Here is a 21,310-nt window from a genome sequence, read left to right as displayed (position 1 = left end):
AAAACACCAGTCAACATACTTTTGTGAAGTGCTGATTTTAAAGGAAGTTAGAGACAGACATCAATATGCATATTATTTCTGACACTTATGCTACCCATAGAAGCGATACCAAAAAAAGAGAGCTACACAAAGAAAAAAACATATATATTTTCTGTGAATCTAACTTATCATTTTATATGTTTAAGCAAATGTGTTATATCACTGAACATACCCTAGCAATTTATAACAATTACATTTATTTTGGTGGACAAATTCAAGAAAAAGAAGGCAATTTTAGAGCAACCTCAAACAAGCAAGCAAAAAAAAAAACCCTCTGATGGATCAACATTTTAAAACCAAGTGCTGAAGAAAAAAAATATCTGGACTAAATTTTAAAAGCAAATTTGTAGGATGGAGTAAAGTGGAGGAGAGGAGAGAAATGCCATTTTTCGTTTTAAATTACATTTAATTTTTTTCTGAAGATATGAGTTTTAGTTTTAATGCCTTTCATTTTTTTCTTTTTAAATTTGGTCTAGTTGATAACAAAGATTTTGATTTTTAAGGAAAACAAGTGAGGTTTTTAGTCTTTTTTAAAAGATCTCTTTGAACTTTCTTTATGTTTCAGGAGTGGGTAAAAAGGATTAGTTGAATGAAAAATAGTGCCCCTCCTGAAAGTCAATGTATTAATCAGCAAAAGAATTCACCCAGCAGTTGTCCCCATTCAGAGACACTTGTATCACGCCTTAGGTAGTGCTCTGAAATCAGCTGGTTCTCATGGAGTATGATCTGTGCAGAGCAGTGATAATGAACATATCCTGAAATACGTGCAGGGATAATTGCATTGGCCTGGGCTCACAGCTGCGTTCTGGACATGTGGGCCAGCAGTGTGCTCAGCAAACAGTTTTGGAAGGAAAATGTAGGCGGGCAGGTAGGAGGCAAATGGAAGTTATGGAGTAAACATTAATCAAGAAACCAATGGGTCTTATCCAACAGAAACTGCAGGGCCAAAGTGTTGAATAGCTCTTCACACGTGTGCAGGTTGGCAGAGCAGAAGAGGTGACCCAGACCAGGATTTTGTGGCCAGGATCAAGGAGACACATTCAGGACTTCCAAGTGACCTTGGCTGGTTTTTCTTTCCGCGCTACCTAGGCTGGCTTCCTGTATGAACATGCATCTCATTCATTTTTTCTGAAACTCTGCTTCCACCAACAAAACTAAAAGTTAAAAAAACCCACCAAAATTAAAACAAATAAGGCACAATTTTCAATCTGGGAAGGCAGATAGGGGAAAGAATTAAAAATTCTTGGCACAGAGGAAGAAGACAGTACAGAAGTCTGGGGACAATTATTCAAAGCTCTTGTAGCTGGGATTTGGCTGAGAACAGCACACAAGTATATGTTTTTATTTCCTCTAAAGAAACTCAGATTGAGATCTCAGTGATGTGTGACAGGATGCACGCCAAGCAGAGAATTTCACTGAAGTCATGTCAGATGTGCAGGCTGTCTGCATTCCTCGAGACCTGACCCATGGTCTATACAGCAAGAGAGCCACCAGGCAGACCTCTACCCCACAGGGTACTCCTGGGGACTCAGCAAATGTGGCAGCAGGTGGGAAAAAGTCCAAAGTAGGATGGACTCCACTACAGGGTTTTCTGACAGACCCCACAGGTCTAGAAATAGGGCTGGAAGTCATCGGAAAAAAGGCAGCTTGGTGAGATTCCCCTGCTTCCTCTCCGATTCAAGTGGGGAAACAGCCCTTAAGCTGATTATTTGTGCTTTAAGTCCTTATCTAGGCCAGGAGCCAAAAATGCAGAAGGCCTGGACATAAGTTACCAGAAAGTGTTGTGACTTTGAGGGAGGTTCAGCCCAAGTTCAGTTCTAAAAATACGGGAATGTTCAGTGGGGGTTTATTATTCTATACAAGCAGCCTTTCCCATCATATGGACAGTCTTCCCTGTTGCATTAGCTTTACATGCATGTAACTCCACTCATTGGAAGGTAATTACTCATGCTTAATATGAGGGTAAATGTGAACACATTCAGGCTTTTAGCCTCAGCATTATGCGGATTTTTTGGCAGAATGCCCAAACCCCGCAGACCTTTTCCAGCCCAAGCCCCCACCCACCACTGTCAGTAGCTTTGCCTAACACAGGATCATGTGCTGTGGCTGCATCAAGGCTGACAATGTTGTGAAAAGTTTCATCTCACCTTTTCTGAGGTTTGCAGCTTTATTACAAACTCCTGTAGTGATACATCCTGCAAAATTCAGCCTTTTCTCTGAATTGCTCTGTCAGCCATGCTGGGGAATGTCTGGTTTTATTTTGTTGGTTCTGAGAGAAAAAGCAGGAGGTAGATTAAAAAGCTAAACTAAAATGCTGCTTTAAATTTTCAGGTTGTAGGGATTTTTTTTCTCTTATAATTTCTGCATGTTGGAGTTTTTATTGCAAAGGTATCAGAGTAGCCAAATCTCTGTTATCCTCTGAAGAGGGCAATACTCACTAGATTGACAATATCCTCACTGAAGGTGCATAATTCTAAAACAAAGGTACCTACTTCAAGCTTTATTTTGTGTTTGGAAGACATACAGTACAATTTGCAGTCAGATTTGTGTTTTCTGTGATATTGCAGTAAAAATTTCAAAGTGTATGGAAACTCTGAAACATGTTGTGCAATAGTATATTATACTGAAGAAAGGATCTGAAAGCTGTACTTGCTTTGTCAGTCAGTTCCAGGTAATTAATTTCTATGTCCAACCAAGATGCACAGATTTACTAGCATAATGTTCACTGTTTCCAAACCTGTGCAGATATTACTCTTCTTATTACTTGTAAATTCTTAGTGTTTGTTCCCAGAAAAGATTAAGACCTCCATGATTCTTTGGTATAAATTCAAGATAATGATATTCAAATCATGGTAGTTGCATTGTGAAGTGCTGTTGTGGAAGCAATAAGATTTGAGAGCTCACAATTTGCACCATCAGCTTTCTTTATATCATTTTGCAAAACTGAACTGGTTTCAAAACTGTTAGGTGCATTCTTGATGTGCATTCATACTAGAAACCTCTTGCATACTTTTATGAAAGTGTGAACGTTTTGTGTTAAAATAGGCTTATTTCTCTGGTCTAAGCTCCATGCAGATGCCAAGAATTTAGGTTTGGTGAAGTTGAAATCTGATCATGTCAGTCTAATGAACCAACTAGGCATCAGCTTTGACAGCTGCCTGGCATTGTACAAGATGGAAATAAAAAACTTAGGGCAAAACTGTGACCCCAGACAAGTCAATGGCAAAACTCCTCTTGCCTTTAATGGGTCCAGGATTTCATCTGTGGCTCTCTGCCTCATCTTTCATTCCCAGAGACAAACAGCAAACAGAGTATAGAAGGGGCTACAGACACTAGACTTTCTCCAGTATATAATGAGGCATAAACTGAGTGAAGTCAGGTCTTTTGGATCTCAGCAAAGAGTGTCTGTTTTCAAAGAGGGGGAATGAAGAAAATATAAACACATAACTGTCTGGAAAGAAAAGCCACTCCTGTACATACCAGGGGAAAGTGAGAGATTGCTTAGTATTTATTTTCATTTTATTTTCCCCCAGCTTCCTGAAGTCACTTGACAGCCTGATAGAACTGACTCATCACCATTTGTAGGCAAAACACAAAATAATATCATGACTGAAAAACATTTAATGAAATTCCCATATACAGAATTCAGACAGTGACATAAAGGAATTTGATCTTCTCCCCCGGTGTTGATCACTTCATTCCAGGGTAACTCTTTTTAATTACAGGGACTTCAGAGGGTAAAGGTGGGTTAGTAACTTGCTTTGTTTTATGGTACATATCTATCACAATGTTACGAAATAATTCCTCCTGGCCCATTACTCTGTTGAGGGCTTTTGTGCTAAATGCCAGCGTGAGCTACAGAACGAGCACCAAATCCTAGCACAGCACAATCTCGCTGCTAAGGAGCTCAGGGTATTTCAGGGCATTTATAATCTGGATTGCCTTTCTCCTCATGACTTCACACTGCTCCTCCAGCCGCCTCCTGTTGTTTGTGTGGGCCCTTTGCTGGCCGCAGCAGGGTGGCAGGAGCCCAGGCTGGGGCGGGCTCCAGGAGCCCTGTGGGGCCTGCCCAGGCTGCTCCCTGCCTGCAGCTTCTGGGGCCACACAGCAGCGTGGCAAAGGACACTCCCAAGGGGACATCAAATGTGCATCTCCTGCTAATGAAGCCGTTGCTCATTACTGGTTTTTATATAAGGTCTGAATGCCTTTATTCATATTTCCTGAGTTAAAGCTCCCTGACTGAGGAAGGATTCACTCCAGGCTTCAGGACCTGGCTCTGAGTAACAGCCTGATAAGTATTCAGCTCTGTTCAAACATCAGGTTTTTAAATCAATTTGAATGGAAGAAAATAGATGGGGTAGTACCTTTTGCCTCCTGGTCCCCACTGGGAGGGACCTTCCCTGGCAGTGTTTCCCCACTCCTGTGATATGGGAAAGGAATGGAATGGAATTTCTTGGCACAGTTTTCCTTGTTACTTTTTAGGAAATTCCTGATCAGCTCTATGAGAAGAGAAGTGCAAACCCTGAGTAAAACAGAAAATGCAGGATGAATCTTAACTTTGCCCAGGCTAAGTAACTTGATTTCAAGTCTTTGCCCAGGCTAAGTAACTTTGATTTCAATTGAGTTATCTTCAGTCTAGACCAGAATATCCAGAGTCGGAATGCAGCCTGAACAATGAAGTTGTGAAATGTAGAGGGCCATGCCTTTAGCTGTTATTAATCTGAGATCAGCTGTTCTCTAGCCACGCTAAATCTGTTATGGGATGGATACAGATTGTTCGATTGTTGGCATAAAAATGGTTAATTCTGAATAAGAGTTTTCATTTCCTTTTATCTGGCCCAGGGACTAAAAAAGGGATGTTTTAAAAACTAAACTGGAGAGTTAAGGCCAGAATTAGGAGGACAATTTCTGTCAGTGCCTTTCTAAGACAGCAATGTGACTTCTGAGGCACCTATGTTTGCAGACTTTTAAAATATTGCAACATACGGTCTTAGCAGAAGCACAGAAGACTTTTTTTTAAACTTCATGTCATATCTCATCACATTATGGAGGCCTGTGCTGCATAATGTAATGAGATGCACATTTAACACACAGAGCTTTTCTTGTGATATCAAACAGGAGAGAGTCTTAGGGAGCAAATTAGGTCGTTCACTGCTGAACTAACTGGTCAGCAAACTGATGTAATGACTGTTTTCAAGTTTGCTCTTGAATTTGCCACTTTCCTGCCTCCCCTTAAATCAGGCAGAAAATAGAGCTGTGTCAAAAATTAGGTACTTCCAAAGAAATTGTTCCCCTTTTTGTTCCATTTTCTTTGGCATTCATCATAGGGAAAGGAAAGGAAAAAAAAAGTCCTTTTACCTAGGATATTTTCACCACTTTGAGCGTAAGTGAAAAGCAGCTTTTGTCAGCAAAGTGCTTTTTGCTGCCTGATGGGTAATGTAATGTGTGAGTCAGTGTGGAAGAGGAGTTGAAGGTCAAAGCTGTAAGAGTACTTGCAGTGTCACTTGGTGTCCTGATCTGGATGTTATGCATGTAATTTTTGTAGCTCACTGTCAAAGAAGGGAAATCATCCCACAACTGGAAGTTTGCAAGAGTTTTGAAGAATAAGTTTGGAAAAATGACTCTTTCAAAATGTGCCAAAAATATGAAAAATATTAATTACTTGATTCTGTTTCCCATAGGGTGTGTAGAAGTTTTCACATTTCTTTCTCTGAACACCAGCACCCATTTTCTCCATTTGTAAAAGCTTACAATAAAGTTTGAAGGGTGAAATACTGATGAGTTTTGCCACTGACTTGGTGAAGCTCAGATTTATCCAGAAAGAACTCACAGAGAAAAGTAGGGCTTGCAAGACAGCAAGACAGTAACAGAAAGTTTAAAGCACTTGAAAAGTCCTTGTGAGTTCCTTTAGCAGACATAGCCATTTTGAAAGCATTTTCAGATGAGATTCTCTCTTGGAAAATATTGCTGAAAATACCCTGTTTGTTTTTCAGCAACATTAACCTTTTAAAAACCTTTCAAAAATACCACTTATGCTCTAAAATGAAGTGTGCCTATGCACACTGGTTTTCCTGTTTTCAGCAGAAAGGCCCTGGTTTTGTTTTTTTTTTTAACATCAAAAAGGTAGAATGAAAGGTTCCTTTAAAGAACCTTAGCTTATTTACCCTGCACAACTGGACATTAGTAATTTTGCCCAATCTTTTCACTGACTGGTTTTGTAGCTTGGCTTAAAAATATTGTTTTTGACATTTAAAGCCTGTAATTGACTAGGTCTCAACAAAGTCCCTTACTGAGCTTCTGGCACTCTGCATACCACTTCCTTCTTTTGGGTCAAAAGGGGCAAAACTCTTGTATTTGAAGGTCTGCAGAAGCAGAAAGGGCAGTGTTAACGTTTCTGCATGTTCAGCTAAAGATCACAGACCAGTCACCTAGCTGACTTTTCCCAGGATTGTGTATTTCTGTTTAAGGAGGAATTGCAATCCCTTTTGTTTCTAGGAGCTCTGAAAGGACATTGTTTAACCTAGTATTTCAAAACCTTTTTGAAATTTGTGATAAATTGCAATAATGTTGTTTTTTTTTAACTTTTCAGAATGTGAAAACCTGTAATCAAAGGGAAACAGCATACATTTACCTCAGCTCCTAGTGTGATTTCACTTGATTGATTCCACAGCTCCTAAATGCTTTTCCTCAGAAATGGATCCAGTATAATTTTTCAGGCTTCCTGTCTTGTAGAGTTTTGCTCATCTGGGATCTGCCCTTGTAACTGTCTCAGCATGTGACTAAATCAACTGGATTTCTTGTGTAGAGGCTCTTCATGCTTCTGAACCCAAATAGACAGAACCCATAAAGATTGATGGGGTCAGTTTTACAGGTAATTGATGTAAACTATACATTTTAGAGATTTATTTTCAAGTGCCTTATTTGACAGAAATTTGGAGAAATTGTTAAACTCATCAATGCTTTGATTATGCCTTGATGTTTCAGTTTGTTTTGTTATTATCAGTTTATGATTTTGTGTTGTAATGAAGAGTAAGACCAATAAATACTAGTAATGCATCATTTAAGTTACAATGATAACAAGCAGTCTTGCTACTGAGATCAGGATTATAAATCATAAGATGTCTTCCCTCATAGTTCATAGCACTTTCACAACTCACTGATGCCTGTGATGAAACATAATTTAAGAACCATGGGAAACAGTGAAGTTAGGTTTATGTGCATGCAATGAAAATGTTTTATAAACTGAAGTTAAACCAGGCTCTGTTCCAATAGGTTGCTTAAGCACCTTTTGTAGATACTCATTTGACAGGCACCGTTTTTGTCAATGTGTTTCCTGGCATCCTATCCTTGTGTTATTTTATTTTAATATAACTGAGTGAGACATAGTCATGCATAAATTCTTTCAAAATCACTCTAGATTTTATAATTAAACCAATTACTAGTCCATGCACCTTGGTCATATGGTAAAGAAGAATTCTACTAATTCTGTGCAGTCTTACCATGGTGAATCTGTCTGAAATCCATACACACAGTATAAACTGTGCAGTCTAAGTTAAGAAAACTCTGATTTCTATTAATGGGCTGAATGATTAATAATGGCTCCATCTACATCAGATATACTCAAGCATGATAGTGGCTCTATAGAACAAAACAGATGGTGCAGATGTCTACATTTGGGGAGGGGAGATATTTCCTAGTAATTCTTGGCAGTTCCAATGAACTGTATGCCTATTAGCAGCCAGAGTGCATTGGGTTTGCTCCTGGAACTTTGCTTCTGGTTTATTTTTCATTTGAAAGGCATCCAGCTTATAAGCTCCAAGACCACTCAGTGATACAACTCAAATCTCAGCAAATGGAAACAAAGTAGGCATTTATATGAAAAATTGTACTCCTGATAGAAATCAGTATTTTAATGCAAATTCATCCATTTACCATATTTTAGAGATTGTAAATTTAATAAGAAATAAACACAAAACTAGTAAAATAGTAGTAAAACCATATGTTACGTTCAGTACATGTTAATATCTCTGGACTGTTCCTTCCTTCCTGCCTAATTTTTTTAAAAAATAAGCTGATTACAGATGATATCAAGTGGTTGTCTTTCAGTTTATTGTGTTATTGGAGGAATGAAAGCCCTTGACTGCAGGTATGCGCAAAGAATACATGAGCACATGAATTATTTATCAAGAACTTTATCAGTGTACCTTCATATCATAGGCTTGAACTGTGTAAAAAATTCCTAAGGACAAATAGTGGAGTAGAGATGCAGCAGTGCTGCAGGAAAGCAGGTGAAGCTGTCTCCATCATTAATGACAGTGAATCACATTATCTCCCATCCCAGCTTGTCATCTGAGACTTATTGGTCCCTCTTCCCTGTACAGGTTGGATGTGCAAAACATTTTATGACAGAGTAGTAAGAGCCACATTTACTAAAGCTTGTAGAAGGTTTGACACAGACATGTGTGAGCATGGGGCTGAAGATGCAGCTCTCTCTCCTGGATAACTCCTGTCTGCCTTGGAATGGCAGCACTGGCAGGAGCTGTGTCCACACCAGCAGAACAGACTGGAGGGACCCTGATGTTTGGCACCCACAGTCAGCACACCAAGTGCAGATGGTGGATGTGAGACATAGCCTGCATTGGATGCAACCCAGCCACCAGCTGGCATTAATTGTGGAAAGCCTCTGGCCTAAAAAGCTAACAGCACGATTGGAATTGTGGCATCCTCAGCTCAACACAGGCAACAGCCAAAGCAGCTGAGTGAGAATGATCACTGGTGTGCTGCACTCTGACCTTGGGAGCAGTGCAGCCAAAGAAAGGCAGTCTAGGGATGCTCCAATTCAGAATCTGAGCAAGAATAAGCAGGACAGTGTGGAAATGCAGCTACTCTGATGTCACAGAAATATTATTTGGGAAAAGTAAAGAAACATGGTGCATATTTTCTAGTTTGGTGATCCTGAGCTGCTGTGATTCTGTGCTGTCCAGTACTTGTCCCAGGTACCCTGAAAAAACAAAGATATCACAAAAGCTTACTAAAAATCTTTCTGCAAAAAGGGACTCGCTACTTTCTTAGGAATTTTGTTTCAGTCACAGTGTGGTAATTTCTAAGGGTTATTCAATCTGTATTAAATAGTAAAGTAAATATTTATTGAAGGATTAATGCAATTTTTCAGTACACAGTGATGGTTCTATCCAATGTACTGTAACATATATAGAGATCCTTTGCTTCAGAAACTATATGTTCTTTATTTGCCTGAAATTCTGTGCACAGATTTATTTTTACAAATAGATACTTTCTCTATTTTCCTAAAATGAAATTCCTTCTTACCTGAGTCAACCTGTAGTTACCCCTGATGGAAAAATCTTCAAATACTGTACATTGGTTTAGTGCAGCATGCAACCTACCCTGTTGTTTCTTCACTCTTCTTTAAGCAGCTGTGACTCTGGTAACAATAATAAAAAGAATCCATTACTTTTCCACCCTAATAGTTCCTTCAGGTTTGATAGATTACAATGAATTAATCATACAGGATTTTGCTAACATATTTTATTATGTTGATTGAAAGGATTCACTTGATATGACAGCTAACATGGCTCAATAGCCAAAAGCTTTTTAGCACAACTATAAGTCTATTCACTGTAGCTGCCATTCTTGAACAACCTAAAGGAAGTGGCTGAAGTGAATAATATATCACTGGTGATGTGTTTCACTCTATAACTATGTAATATGGCAATTAAGCAAACATAGATTCAGAAAAAAAAAATCTTCCATATTTAACCTCCCCAAACCTAGGCGCCAGATTAAAAATTAGTGTATGGTATTTAACTTCTTATGGACATGCTTTATTTAAATGTTTCATGTGAAGTAACCCTTTGTTCTTGGCTAGAGCAGTACTCTTCTACTTGTGGTACTATAACTAGAATATTAAATTCAGCTTTATGTACCATACTTCATAAAAATGGAGACCAATTATAGCTTGTCAGAGGATTATAACAAGAAGTTTCAGATGTTTATAGAACATGACCTAGGAGAACATAGTTAACAAACTGGATTGCTCAGCCTAAGGAGGGAAAGACGAGTGTGACAAGATAACAGTCTCCAGATACATGGAAAACTGCTGCAAAGAGGCAGGGAACAAGCTGCTGTCCATGTTTGTGATGGATAGAAAAAGAAATAAGGAGTTCAAATTGCATGAAAGATGATTCGAGTAATATATTAGGAAGAATTTTTGAACAGTGAAGATAGTGAAGGAAATGTTAGATTAAATTGCCTGGGGAGGAATGCCCATCACTGAACACCTTTAAGAAACTGTTAGACAAATATCTGCCAGAAGTGACATGGATAGAATTGATCCTGCTTTGACATAGAAAGAGATCTGTGTTATGCTTTAAAAATTTCATATGTTATTAGTCATTACAGCTGTACACACTCTGCAGTGTGTTTGTAGCATTTTAGAATATACATTTCAATATGTTAAAAATATGTTGAGTTCAAAATCTCATTCCTAAATGATTATGCAGCAGAATTAAGGCCAGCTGTTTAACCCTTATTTATGTCCCTAGTATGTTTGTACTATGATACAGTCTTTAATTACTCTGTCACACACTGGTTTATTTCTGCAGGCCTCTCTTTCATCAGTCTGTTGGATAAATGCTTAGGGAAAGCAAATTATTTTTACATATTGTCTACTGTTCAGTGGATATTTTCATATTTTATTACTGCACACTGTCCAGGCTTGCTCTGAAAACAATATTGCTGTATTTTTAGGAAGATTTATATGGCTGTCTTCAGTGCAGTGTTTGAGTAATACTTTAATTTACCCTCCCAGCATTGCTCTGACAACTGTACAGTTGGGTGCTCAGTCTGACACTGATTTTTCAGTGTAATCACTATTAAGTAGCACCACAGATGTTCAAAATAGAATTATAATACAAATTTTTTTTAAGGTTCAGAAATTTAAATCACCAGTTCTTAATCTCTCAATGGTGAGACCACTAACTGTTCTTGATAAAAACTAGTGTATATGTATTCTTCCTAATGATGAGCTACTGAAATCAGTTTATGAATAGCAAACTAACTCTAGCATGCAATATAATTTTTCCAATAAGCAGGATTCCTCAGCAAAGCTAAAACTTTTTTGTTTACAAAATTAGCACAAACTTAATGTTTTATAACAATACAAGATGCACATTCTTTATGTGTATCATCATTAGTGTGAGATGATCTGAGAGCTGAGAGTGAGTTACATGTCTGGTTACTCAGGTTTCACCTGCCTTATTACAGCAGACTATGGGAATTCTAAGCTGCAATCCTGACTCATCAAGAAAGTGTATTCCAAAGGGTGTAGGCAAGAGACAGACTGCCAACGTTGTTCCAACTCCAGCATCACCTGCTGCTAGGATCTCTTATGACAACAGTGGATCTTCTCAAAAAACAGGAATAATAATAAATGGAGCTAAATTTCACTAGTGGCAGGAAGGAACCAGGAGTGGCAGGATACAGACACCAATCTTTCATTTATAGGACCTCCTGGACCTCTGCTGTGTTTTCCTAAACCCATCTAGTAAACCATTAAAGCATAAATATTTGAAGCTTAGTTGTTTTAAGAAACACAGACACTTAATCTGCAGGCAGAACTATAAGTCCCACTTGTGCTGTACAGTTTTTACAAACTTGAGTATATGCTTCATTTTTACACAAGACAACTGCTATTGACTTGGTCATTCATTTCTCCTTAAATACATAGAATATTACTTCTGTAGAGGTAGAAAAAAGAAAGGAACTTCAACTAGCTTCAGTGGGTTCAGCTCTTGTGTATCTGAAGTAATGATTCTGAAAAATGTTATCCATGAAGTATACATGTTAAACATTCAGCTGAGTTTTCAAAGGTCTTCTATGATTGCCTGCACACTCATTGCTTTTTCAGAGCACATTCTTGTACTATTTTTCTTGTGTAGAATTGTTTTATTTATATAAGGTACTCTGTGCATTTAATTATTCTTTTTAACATATATTAGTTAATTGTATGTGTTCTAGACCTGCACATGCAAGCCTAATTTTTATATTTAATGATCTTTCATGAAACAAATGTTTAAACCTTTAGCCTAATAGATACACTTGATTTTCTAAATGATGTATGTGCTGACTGCAATATGGAAAAAAATATGTGTGCAGTCAAATGCTGTGGGTTTGCAATACTAAAATTGCAACCAATTTCCTTGTATGTAATTTAAAGAAAATGTAGCAAATAAAAATGAATAATGGGCCAATTTCAGGGTGTTTTATAGCTGTAAACATATGACGTACAGGTAATCTAATGTGCCATTAATTCAGTATTTATGAATGTGAAAATCATGCGTTTGACTTTATGTGTATATAGGATATATTTTTGTTTGCTCTGAGTCATATTTGTAGTACTTTTTCATGTCCAGACAGCAGGAGGTCTTCTACTTTTTCTGACCCAGGAAAAAATAATTAGTTTGAAAATATGTTCCTCAAAAATACCTCAATTTAGGATTAAACCTTCTTATTTGATGCAATCTTTTCTTGCTCAGAGTTTGCCTGTCCTCTCAGACTGTGGAGGAAATATTAATACAGGAGCTGAGGCAGCTTTCCAGCATTCCCAACAGATGAACATGACCTACCACTAGTTACGAAGTGTTCAAGAGGTCAAAGAATCTGTACCTTGAGACACAGACGGATGGTTTTCTTTGCCTCTTTCTACCATTTGATACATTATATATTTCTTCCTTCTAATATAGTACATACTGTAGGCATTCCAAAGGTATGGTACAGCTTAGCTAGGTTATGATGAAATTCAGGAGAACAACTTTCATAAGTATTAGCAGAGTAATGAGCTGACTTTTCTGCTGTTTATTCACAATCTCATTTTATAAGTTTGTTTTCTGTTTGAGCAGCTGTGAAGAGGAGAATCATTCTGATGGAAATATTTTTGAGCTTTCAGATGCTAGCAAGTAACCAATCATTTTTCATATCAAGTGGATTAAATCTGTAACCTGTTAGTTACCATAGGAATTGAGTGTTACTGTTTGAGGTTAAAATGTTTATTTAGTTGACAATAGAGATCACAACAGAAAAATCTTAGCAACAAAGCCATTAAAACAGTATTCTGGAAGTGGCTTCTTTTCTGCTGCAGAACCACTTCATTAATTCAAGTGTATATTCATTAGAAATGCCATAGGATAGAGAAAGAATAGGAGAAAATAAAAAAGATAAAATTATCAACACCAGCATTTGGACACCAAATCTTTAAGCAGAAAGTGAAATGAAGGTGCCAGGCTACAAGTTCCTGAGAGAAGGATGTAAGCAATTAGAAACCAGTGAATAACCACAGCATAAATGTAAGACAGAAAATGTGGGCCATGGGAATCATTAGGAAAAAAAATCCAAAAAGAAAAAGAGAGTTCTGCTGATTTCTTGTATTTGTCATTCTAGTCATGTTCTGTAATCTCATAAAATGGTTGAAAAACCTTTCTGTTTTTAGAATGCAAGTGAAGTGTGACCAGAAACACACGATATGCATTAACTATCATAAAACAAGCAGTCTTATTTTCATCAAAAAGTAACAAATCACAACTCCAAATACACATCATATGTACCTCATCCTTCCACTATTTTCTTATTTTTAGATATGGTTAGTGGTAAAAAAAATGTCCAGATGTAATTCCAGACTTCATAGAAACATCTTTAATATTTGACTTGGAGCGTTTTTTGGTTGCAAGAACTCAATCAAAGTAAAATCTTTACAAATATTTTGCATTAAATTCTGAAAACTCTCTTGCACTCTTCTAAGTCTGAAATAAATAACAAAACTTTACAATTTGTCCAAAAACTTATGTAAAATGTCATGAGGGATGCCAAAAATCCCACTTTTTATTAATGAGAAAAATAGAATGGAATATATGTTCTGTAAACCCATGCTGGTCAATATGTATTATTATTAAACAGTGAGTAGTGGTTCTACATTTTGAACCAAGATCTATGAATAATCAGACACCACAATTAAAAATGGATGTAGATATGTCAACACGAGAAATATCATCTGTGATATGATGGCAGTAGAGAAGGGTTTCACTCTAATAGAACCAAGCCTTCCCACTTCCAATTTTGCTAATGACCACGTGTCTTGAGAGATCCTTAAGGCAAGGTGGGTAAGTCATTGCCATGTTACATATTCCAAGGCTGCAATTTTCTGGCTTGCCTTTTATTTTAGGGTCATATGGGTTCTGCTTTTGGCAGGATTTTCTGTAGTAATTTCCATTTCCCTTTGCTTAATACTTTCTCCTTTGTGAAGTTTAATGTCATGTTATTGCATAGTCCCTCCCACAAGGATCTGAATTGTGTTTTGGGCACTCCTATTTAGTGGCTCAGTTATGGTTCTTGAAATAACTCTCTGTTACTTAGGGCCATAACCTTGCCCCTTGTGGGCTCTAGAACAAGCTGTTCCAAGAAACAATTGCTTAAAATGTCAAGAAATTGCTTCCTAAACTTTGTCCCAATATGACATATGACCACTTTATACACTGACAGTTGAAGTCCCCCATTACTACTGTTTTATTAGATTTATTTTCCTCTGTGTTCTTGACATTGCACACACAGTGTGATTTTCTTTATCTGCAAGTGAGTAGTTACAAGTGCAGGTGCTGTCTCTGCACAGAGAGCAGCACAAAATTATTCATAATTTAATTCTATACATGTCTCTTTTTAAGGATGAAATGAAATATGGGCTGTGTCTAGCATTTTTTACAGACATTCTGAACAAATGTGTACTTTAATTTCTTTGGATATACAAACCAAATTATAAAACATACTTGTGTGTCAATGACTAATTTTTGGTGATTTTAATGCATTAATTATAGTTTAAGCCTTTCATTTTCCTGGGGCTAATCTACTCCATTGAGCCTTGCCAAACTAAGGATAGAGACAAAATCTGATATTACAGATTTATAAATGCCAATATGAGTTCTTTCCAAAGAAAACATACTTTTCCTTCAATTTTCTACTTCTGCAACTTGAATAAAGAAGAACAGAGCTATTAGGTCCATATTAGAGTTATTAAGATTGAAGTTTCACAGTCATAGGATTACAGTTCCCTTTCACCACATTAAAATTATTGTTTAGGTCCCAACTTAATTGTTTAGCTCATTGAAATGTCTCACTAGGTTAACTAGTCATAGCACAAGCCAATGCCAGATTTGGGAAGACTACCAAGCTGTTAAACTGCCTCATCGCAAAACTTCTGGCTCCATAGGAGGCAGATTTCTACTGCAATCATCAGAGTGCTGTGCTTGTGTTCCTTGGAGGATCTGAACTGACTGGTTGTGACCAGAGCTGCTCCTCAGACTCACTTTCAGTCGTCACCTCAGCTATTTACATGGCTGAACCTTTCTCTTTACTTCTAACCTCATATCTCAATGCACCTTATCATCCAGTGCAGCTGCCCTCCTCCAGCACATCCCTGGTTTGGCACTCCCATCCCAGGGGCTGAAACCTGACCCAGTGTTGTACTTCCATGCGGTACTTAAACCCTCTCTTCAATAACACAGTGCTGATTCCTCTGAATTAATAGTACAGGCAGTTACTCTGACATTATCAAAATTCTTTTTAAACAAGGGTCTTAAAGGATCTGTGGAAATTTATAACAGAGGTTCTTTTAAAACAAAACCCTCAAACCTTTTTTTGTGCAAAAGTTCTGCCAAGAATGAGGACATAACTCCTCACAGGAAGTATTCCCAGTCTCTACTGATGTTAACTGCTTGATTTACTGTAGTTAATTCTCAGAAAAACAGTGGAATGTATCCATTGTATACAGTGGGATGTATCTTTGAATATAAGAGGAAAAATTAATTTTCTTTTGTTTGAAGTAAAAATATATATTACATGAATGAAAAAATAGTAGCTGTTAGTTTTTGGAATAATTAGAATCTATTTATTTCCCTTAGTACAATGAAAAAAAAATAAAGTTAGTCTTTTTTTTTTTTTAATTACTAGAACTCAGAAAACCCGTATTTTTCAAGTATAAACCAAGTGTTACATTAATAAGCACAGAAATTTTCCAAGGAATCTAATGTCAATCTTTTCAGTACCTTATAATTCATCAAAAGGAAATACTGGTTTCTTGAAATATGAAAAATTACTTGTGGTTTTCTCTTATACTAATTTTCCATATTCTTAGACTGCATACTTCATTTCTTATACATTTATGACATCCTCTCTGTAACCAGTTGTGTTTTCTCTGGCTAGCTCCTACACTAAAGGATTATTTAGTTTGTATTTTACTCAGTGGCCCATGAATCCTAATTGTCACGTGCCATGCAATTGATTTTCTATTCATAAAACAAGGTGTTTTCAATATATACCAGTAATTAGCCTATGTACTGTGATTTAATAATCACATTTGAAAGTTCTTTGCTGTGGCTTAAAAGAAAAAAAAAGTGTTCTTCACTGTGCTGGTGTAATTGCACTGATAGGAGCAAGCAACCTTCTTACCCTGTCACAGGATCAACACAGAGGAACCAGTCCTCTCTGTGCCTATATAGCCCCTGAGTACCAAAATGCAGGGGCTGCTTTTGAGGAAAGAGGCAGAGTTGAGATGTGGTGCTCTCCATAGGTGATGGTCCCACAAAAAGAATAAAGTGCCATGCATTTAACTTATGACTGATTCAATTGAGCTATTCTTTGTTAGAGCTCAAATTAATGAGTCCCAGCAGCCTGGTGTTATTCGGCTTAAGAATAAAGGAAATCAGGAACTCTCAAGAGTAGTGAACTAGGGGAAAACTCAGGTTTACAAGCAACTTTTCTGAAGACCTGCGCTATATGCACCATGGAAAGAATGGTCATATGAGATTTATTATGATGTAATCTGGCCATTCCAAGGCCATTGAGGCTAAACCTGCTGCTTTGAGGGATTACTTTTGTCCCAGAGAACGTCTTAACTTCATTAAACTGTAAATGTTGTACTACTTCTCTTGTACATTTTCTTCTTGTGTTCAGTACTATTCAATAATCTCCTAGGGTTTAGAACAAATTTCTCTTTAACATTTCTACTTGGAAATGAAGACTCTTGAGTATTGTTGACCTACAAGGAACAGCAATCACCAGTCTCGGAAGGTTTTCTTGGAGGTTTCAGGGCTATATGCAAAGCAAACTATAAGAAACAGAGATACAACAGTTTTATTAACTTTAAAATTAGAATTATTCTAAAAAGCTTAGATAGGACTGAGTTGATAGGATTTTGATGCAAGGGCATATCTGGATCTCCTGGGAGGTGCTGATGTTTGTGAGCACTATGAACTCAAGCTGCTGTGTCCTAAGAACAGGACACAACATCTCTCATGATTACTGACTCATGTCCCTACAGTCCTAGCACTACCATGGCAATGGAACAACATTTTGGGAGGAGGACTTTGAGAAGGTTTTAAGAAAAATTTTAAAAATTACTTTGCGATATTCAAAAGCATTTTACATCACGGCAGAAATGCTGGGAGATGGAAGAAAGTGGGAAACACAGTGCAAGTACAACCCTTTCTTTGTGCTCCCAATAAATCTGCCTCTATAGCAAGTCAGATTTTTCAGTTGTATACCTATGAACACATATCCGTTTATCCTGGTTGAATATCCAAAGGTTACAGTGTGTAACCAAAATCTGCCTCACTCTCACACACGCAAATACACAGACACAACACTAAACTTCTTAAGAAAAAAGGAGTTCTCAGGTAAACTCATTATTATTTTGAGGCATAAAACATGCAGAAAACTCAAAACCAATAACCACTTTATCTAACACATTCCTTCTAATGAAATAAAGAAAATAAGTAAAATTGAATGTGATTTAAATTTGTTTCGAATTTGGTGTCAAAGAAAAAGAAACAGAAGTTCATCATGGTTTTTTTTTTTTTTTCCTAGAAGTTTTCTCTATTTTGGAAAGATAAATTGTGGAAAATGGCCAGGAAGGATACCTCAGAAAAGTTCCATGAATGTTTGTCATAATAACAATGATAATTATAATAGGTAAGTTACTTTGCTTGTTTGCTAAGTGCTGACAGTATGCTCCCAGACAATTGATGTTGGCTGTGTTTACTCCTTTTGTGTCTACTTTTTCCGAATGTTGTGTGGGATTATAATTGTCATGGGAATGTTTGTTGAAATGTTCATTTTAAAGAAGATATTAGAGGAAATTCTCAAATTGTCAATTCTGTACTCATAAATGCTACAGCCATTCCAGAAGTTTGATTTACCTGTGAATTCTGTTTAGCTTTTTAAGAAAAAAAAATAAATAGAATGTTTTATTCAGTCATAATTAACACAAGTAAAAATTACAGATTTTGTTAGCAATGAGCTGCTTGAATGTAATCTACCAAACAAGATATTTTCTTAATACTCCTGTAGTGATTCCTATCAACTAACGGGCATGTGAGAGAGATACTGTAAGAATTTCAGTGCTTATGTATTGTGGTTCCTATTGGCACCCCTCTACAGGACATATGATACTGTTGCAATCTTAAATAGAAAGAATTTCATTTCATAAATTACTCAGCATTTGGGTTTGCTTGGTTTTGGTTTTTTGTTTTTTGGTTTTTTTTTAATTTTGCTTAAGCTGCTCATAAACAGAAATCCTTACTAAGGATTCATGGCATTTCAAAGTTACAGACCTGGAAGACAGATATAACCACGGGGAGCAAGCTTACAGACTGCTCAGGAGAATACATAGAATAGTTTCTTTCTCACCCCAAAACCTGGGAGATAAAATCAACCAAGTGAAGAGCTAAGCAAATGAAAAGTCAAGTAAAAGAAAAAAAGGAAAAAAGAAAAGAAGATAGATAATTTGATTTTCATTTATAGATTGTGATTATTTCTATTATTTTTATTGAAATGTGTTTATTAAAAAAAAAAAAAAAGCAAAGCTTAAAAGACTAAATAAAATAACCTGCCCAAAAATATGAGCAAGAACATTTATCAGAAAACAGATGGTCTCTTATACACAGAATTAAACATCTCTAAAAACATACCAATCCATTTATCTTGATGAATTCACCCTCTAGCAAATATCTCAAATAGCAGCAGCAATTTACCTGCAGGTCTGGAAAACACATTTGCATGAGGATACATGATGCAGAAATCAGTTCTGGAATTTAGTTTTTACATTTTGAGCAGGAATATTATGGTAAGTTTTCCCTTCTCCATCCTCAGTCAGAAAAAGCTTCTCTCCTAGTCCTGAGGCTTAAGGGACCAAATTTAATTCCAGACTAAAATTTAAGCTACTGTACAACTCTTTTAAGTACTACCTATTCACATTATCTTCCACTGAGTCATCTGGAAATACAGCCTGGGTTCTGCACATGCTTTCTGCTGCAAGAAATCTCTAAGAAATTGAATTATCAGGCTTTCCACCTCCTTTTCTATCACTGGAGAAGTTTAATAATGAAGTTTTAGTATTGGTCAGTGATAACAATTAAAAAAGGTTATTTTGAGCACACTGAAAATTAACTGTTTACCATATGCATGTGCAGAAACTCCTGTGCTATCACCACTGAGAAATTATTAGTCAGGATAACCTTTTCAGATTTCTCAAAGACTCAGATAACTCCTCTTGACCAGAAAAATGACAGAGCATTATAGAAACTGACAATTTTAACATATTCTTCCAAGGAATTCATTGCAGCACTGTAAACTATAAACATTAGTGCCATGAAATATCTCTGGCTTGGCTTTTGTGGCATTTACAACTGCTTTTAGATTAGAATACTTCTAGAGACTTTCTGTATGAACTTCTTTTACATCTGAGCTTATCTGAATGATTAAAAATATTCTTGTAGCACTGAAAGGCACTCTTAAATAGATACATATCAACCTATAGATTCATATTTAGTCCTCTGAAATTAGAAGGAAATGATCAAGGAAGGACTACTAGAAAATCTTGGTGCAATAAGGAAAAATATTTCCTGAGATGTCATGGAAAATTGGTATTTGCTCCATACTGGATTTACAGCATTTCTAGCATACTGGATCCAGTGCTAGTTTCTCAGGGTCTCCTGGTCAATACATGCAGTCATTTCCATAGGAAGAGCCTACAGCACAATGTAAACACAGAGGAAAGGTCCAAACAAGTCATTTTCCTAAGCACTTACACCAGCTAATGAATTAAGTTGGTGAAAACTCGGTCTCCCATTTTAAAGATAATTCAAGTTTCTCAGAGGATAATCTGCTTCTGTTGTCAGAATCAGTGATGTTACTCCCCTGTCATCAGACTACTGATATGGCAAGACTCACTTTTCCCCAGGCACTCAAAAAATGAGAAAGAACTGTGAGAGCTAGAATGTAGGTGGGAACTCTGGGGATTTGTAATGCATTATTATAAATTGCTTTGCTATTTATGTAGATTTAAATAATAAAATATACCCATAAGCCTTCTTATCAGCCACATTAAATATGTTTTAAAAGAAAGGACTAAGCCAACCTGCATTTAAAATTCCTCACTGCCTTTGCACCTGATCAGTGCTGTGGGATTTACACGTCCCCAGACATCCTTTGTAAACTCTGTGTAACAGTGTGTGCAGAGAGACCCAAAGAGGCAGTTTTGGGCCAAGGGAGAGTGTCTGTTACAGGAACTTGAGTCATTACTCTGGACAGGGCAAGACTTGTCAGCTATCTCTGCTTTATGATGAGCAATTAATCTCCAGTGCCTTTTCTCCCATCACTGAGGGTGAGGTGGGAGGAGAGGCAACACATCAGGCAGAGGGCCCCAGGATATTAATTATTTTTCAATATGCTAACACCTGAAATTCTGGTCTAGGACCAGTGAGCAAGTAATGCAGATCCTTTTAAAATATGGGTATATGATAAGTTGGGTTTGTGAGAGGAGCATATGGTGAAAGGAGAGGCACTTTTGGTGCATACTGACTAATTCTTTAATTGTCTTTGATAAGGCATTGTATTTAAGCTAATGATTTAATTAAATGTGACTGTGAAATGAAGTGTTTCCTCAGAAGCCCTGTATTTACATGTGTCTTTCATATGTGTGAGACACTTTCCAGAGGGTGGATCTTCATTGCTAGCCCAAGGCTAGGTAAAAGAGTTTAAAAAAATGGTTTCCGATACAGTACACAATTTCTGTGTGAATAAAGTCTATAATAAAGTCCAGAAGATTTCTACTGTCTTCTGCAGTTAAGTTGAAACATCATGTCAGAAAGGTGAAAAAGAACAAAAAAAAAAGGGACCTTAAAGACAATGACAAAATGCTTGGGGATCTGTA

Source organism: Taeniopygia guttata, chromosome 8 (assembly GCF_048771995.1).
Source record: "Taeniopygia guttata chromosome 8, bTaeGut7.mat, whole genome shotgun sequence".
NCBI lineage: Eukaryota > Metazoa > Chordata > Aves > Passeriformes > Estrildidae > Taeniopygia > Taeniopygia guttata.
Note: the sequence above shows the minus strand (reverse complement) of the source record.